Below are 5,000 nucleotides of genomic sequence, written 5' to 3'. Positions count from 1 at the left end.
TGACCGTTAGAACTTGTATGAAAATGTGAATTTCATTCAAGAATCTGTTAGCAAGACTACTGAGTTAAATTTGTGTCATAAATAAACTGTTAAAGCTTACAGAAAAATCTGTACTGTGTTTACGATGGTCAAGCAACTCTACGGACATCCTAAACTGCAATCTACCCCCCCAAAAAAAAAAAGAAAAAACCCATACACCCCGCCGACATAGAACAACACAATGTTCCAAGGTCCCTAGCTCGTCAGCTCGGCCCCAATTGATTTACCTGTAGCTTTGTGCCAGTGCTTTGTACCGGCCATTGATCCGGAGAGATGGTCGATGACGCGAGCCCATGGCAGCTCGAACCCACTGCAAAGGTTTTGTGTATGTACCGTTGTGTGAGCATTTTCAACACTTTTTGGGGTTTTTGAGAAAAGAAAAAGAAGAAAAAACCAAACTCTTTCATGTTTTGATTTTCATGAAATAAAGAAAAAAAAATAAACGATTATTTGTAAATGTATTTATCTTTTTAATTTTTTAAGGGGGTGCCCCTTAAAAAAATTAAAAAGATGAATACATTAAAAAATAATCAAATCACGGCTTACTTCCGTAAACGTCTGGCAACAAGATGCGGGCAATTTGCCGTAAAATAAACAAGACCTACACTCAACAGAAACGCCATCGCTCGCTCGTACCTGGAGCAGTTACATCGTTAAGGTTTTTTTACGAGACCGTTGAACTTGACCTGACCTGGCCCACGCTTTGTTTTCAAAGATTAACCAGGATTCTTCTTCTACTGTTTTTGCCCAGTGCAATCTCAGGGCGAGCGGAATGTTTTAATTTCTCTCTGCTGACTTTCACGCACATGCCAGTTTCGTTGTTATAATATATAAATTGATCTAGAGTCCCTTTTCATTATAGAAGCCAAATATTTTTGTTTTTATTTTGGTTTGGGTTTTTTGGGGGTGGGGTGGGGGAGGGAGTTGGGTTGAAAACTACTAACAGATTAACCCATTTATTTCCCTTCCACATATTATTTAACCTTTTCATTGGTCTTGGGCACAAAAGTAGTTCATAGAGTCGGGAGCTTTGCTGATAACCTCAGAGTTGCAGGTTTGAATCCGGGTCCAGGGTTCGCCGTTGTGTCCTTGGATAAAGTGTTTATTGCAGAATTGGGTTTACTTGACTATTTTGAAAATGTTTTCTAAGCTAAACAAGCGAAAGGACCTGCCAGTACCGATATTGTAGTTTTTGAGTACTCTTAAAATGACAGCTGACGCTGAATATTTGGGAATGTTAAATGTTGTGAACGAAGTAGTAGATTGCGTGAATGCTTTACAAATGAAATTTATTGCTGTTATTGTTAAAATCGTTGTGATGATATAAATGATATATTAATAGTATTTGTATAGCGCACAGTCCCGTTTAACAGAAAGTTAAGGGCACTTTACGATCTTCTTGTTCTTCTTGTTCATGCTCTTGTCCTTATTCTTGTTCTGGTTCTCCTCCTCCTCCTCCTCCTCCTCCTCCTCTTCTTCCTTCTTCTTCTTCTTCTTCTTTTTCTTCTTCTTCTTTTTCTTCATCTTCTTCACCGCATTATTACATGTAATTCTTTGTACTTTATGTTAAGCGCTGTGATGTCAGATTGCTGGCAACGTTTCCTAGATAAAGTGCATTCAGAACCGGAAAGAACAGCACATGAGTGGAACATTTCAGGTGTGAAGTGCTGTCGAGGGTTTTCTGGAATCTGTTTCTGATGTTGTGTTTGATCCAAAAAGTAGGAATAAAGGTCAAGGCATACTTGCAAAACACTAACAAACGTACACGCACAACACTCACGAACATACACGCACGGAACTAACACTTATTCATGGAGATTACCAACGTACATACACGCACAAAGTGGGTGGATCTGAAAGTGATGGATGATACCATTTAACAATTAAGATGTTGACTTAAGTTATGATTCATCTGTAAAATGTCGACTCTCGAACAAACCTTAGGAATTCATGTCTGTGGCATCAAGCTTGATTATTTTGAGACTTGGCAAAGAAAGAATGGTTTGCGCTCTCGATGAAACAAGACAAACTTCACAAAGAAAAAGAAATCATAACATAAGTTATAGTGGTCGTTCATGATTTATTCTACGACTACGAGTGAAATTGCCAAGTTGTTGTCTTGAGTTTCAACTCTCTCTCTCTCTTTCTCTCTCTCTCTCTCTCTCTCTCTCTCTCTCTCTCTCTCTCTCTCTCTCTGTCTTCTCACTATAATGTATGTTTCACACACAAACACTCTCCCAAAGGCTAATTACAAAGAATATTTTACGAACAAATAGATAGGATAACCGTGGAACAGAATGATGACCATGGTTTTCTATGACAAAACTCCTAAACTTCGCTGCACTGTAAATTTGGAAAAACACAACCCCAAAACCCCAACAAAAAACAAACAAAACAAAACAAAAACAAACAAATAAAAACAAAATAGGCACCATGTTGTCCCGAACGTCATAGTTATAGATGGTTTGAACTCTTAAAGTGTTTTATTGCACTCGCAACTGCATAATGTAATATGAGCACTCGGGACACATTATTACATTTTGAGTTTGCTAGGTTTTAGTTTAGAATTTTGTCCGTGTGGTGGCCGAAGCTTACCCTTATTGATTTTAGGACCACCAATGAATCTTTAACGTGCGCAGCTTGCACACGGGACCTCCCAGATCTTTTGCCCTAATCCGAGAAGGCTATGTGTTAGATCTTACCTACCCTAAGATAACCTGTGTGGCTAAAAGACAGCAGTAAGAACAGGCCCGGCTCGTCCATTGAGCACGGTCGTGCAGTGCCGCCCAATTTTAATGTTCTATTACGTAAAACAACTACAATAACCAAATAAAAGACGCCAGAAACAAACACTAGCCAAATATTATATCAAAATACGTTTCTCACTGGCGCCTGAACTGTCATTTTTGTGTCTATAAGCGCCGTAAAACATCTACTATGCCATGCCAAAGTTCATGCGCTGTATCTATGCATGGCAGGATATTCAACAGTGGAAACCCGACCTATAAATCGCTCTTTGGGATAACCCAAGCGATGACGACACTCGTAGCGAGTTTGGCGGTACATTAATATTAATAAGACGGCACATCTCAAATGTGCTCTTGTCGAATTGTGCCGAAACACAGCCCACAGTAGGCAATCTAAAAATTAACGCAATAGACTGTGCACTATTCTATGCCAAAATTATGTCAGCCCCGGAGCAATCCAGCGGAGTGCTCAAGTGAATTGTGATTGGTTCATTGTCTTGCCGCTATTTTAAGTGACTCTGTGACCGTGAACCTGAGGGAGGTGAACGTGACACGCTTAAGTCATCGTCCTAAGAGTTGTGCTTTTGAACGGTTTTGTAGTGGAGTGGTGAAAGGTATAACTTGAGTGTTCAGTTCTAAAGCAGGATGAATGAAATTGACGTTAAGCTAACAAACAGATTTAGTTCTAGAAGTCAAAGCCACAAGTAAAAAGAATGAAAATAGAATCACAAGGTTCTCCCTCACCAAACCAAAGATCCTAAAATTATACACCATCTCATTTACTATGCCCTTGACTATCTTCAACCTAAGATAGCTTAATTGTGCACGCCCACTTTTTAGACCCACGAGCCGCCCCTGAGTAAGAAGGTGCCAAGGAGAAACAGCAGAAAGGCTGCAGAAAGCGTTAGGGGGTCACAGGAGGGGGCAAAAGGTGGGGGTGGGAGAGGGCAGAAAGTGAAGACGAAAGCAGACGACAGAACATGATTACAGAGCAGGACAGGAGGCGAAAGGAGAACGTTTTTAGAAAAGAAAATTTTCCGTCGCTGTCTGGTTTCGAACCTGGACCTATTGAAAGAGAGGCGAACTTCGTACCTCTAGACCGCGATAGCCCCTTTTCATTGTATTGAATATTGGCAGCAGTTTTAATTCTGTGTATATTTTCTTTCCACCACCTAATGTTACAGCAATGTGTTATTCTGACCACAAACATAAAATATCCCATAGGATGCACAGACTCGTTTAAAAAACCCAAACAAAACCAAACAAAGTTAAAAACCCACGACAAATTTGACCTCTGGGGAAAAATTCAAAACTTTGACTTGGTATAACCCAGGATTAGAAGTGGAGCATGCAGAAAGGGAGGAGAGGTAAAAAATAGGGGGGGGGGGGCGCCCAACAATACGGAAAGTATTATATCAGTGGGAAGGACATCCACGATAGTGGTGAAATTAAACACTCAATTCTAAATCAAACTCTAGACGTTCACGTGCTTTCTTCTACCATTAGACGCGTGAGGTCTTAATTAATGCTGGCGTCTGTGACGTAGTAGCCAGGCACTTGGCTGTTGCAGGCAGGAGACCTGATCCAGTTCGATTCCCTGGTGGTGAGAAAATTTTTATTAAGTATCCCAGTCTTTCTCCTAGAAGATGGGTCCCTCTCAACCCGGGTTGGCTCTGATAGTAAGGGTCGGAATCCCGCGTCCTAAACGATTAAAATTTTGTTAATGGGGGTATAAATGATAAAACATCAAATATGAAAAAGATGTTAAAACATATAATCTTAATCTGTTTTCAAGAATTGCTTCGTCCTGGTTTCAATCTACTTTTTATACTCTGTCCACCTGACAAGCTGCCTTACCTGTGAAATGACAGGGCTGTTATAAGTAGGGTGTCACACTCTTTATTAAATAGTTGTGAACTCTAGTAGTTATCAACGTCAGAAAGCACAACTGGTAGTATCGATACATGTAAAATCACGGAAGTGAAGTGGCCGAGTATCTGAGCCACGGGGGATAATTCCGCACTCCTGATTAGTCTGGTGTTACTTCCCCTTCTCACCTTCTATGTCAGCGATACAATTACATGTACTTTCACTTTTATTTTACGCAACGAAGACGCTATTGATTCTGTGTCTTATGGTTATGTGAGATGTAGGTTGTGCATGGAGGGTACAAGATTCATTGATCTAGATGCAAGAAGTATCAAACTTACCACC

The 5,000-nt window shown here is 40.3% G+C and overlaps 1 protein-coding gene across 1 annotated transcript in view; it reads left to right on the top strand.

Moving 5' to 3' along the window:
• LOC101849629 overlaps positions 1 to 5,000 on the top strand; it is a gene marked incomplete in the record, with an annotated part of 106,097 nt that overhangs the window by 80,192 nt on the left and 20,905 nt on the right.

This window comes from Aplysia californica, unplaced genomic scaffold (genome assembly GCF_000002075.1).
Source record: "Aplysia californica isolate F4 #8 unplaced genomic scaffold, AplCal3.0 scaffold00405, whole genome shotgun sequence".
NCBI lineage: Eukaryota > Metazoa > Mollusca > Gastropoda > Aplysiida > Aplysiidae > Aplysia > Aplysia californica.
Note: the sequence above shows the minus strand (reverse complement) of the source record. Positions and strands in the feature narration are given on the sequence as shown.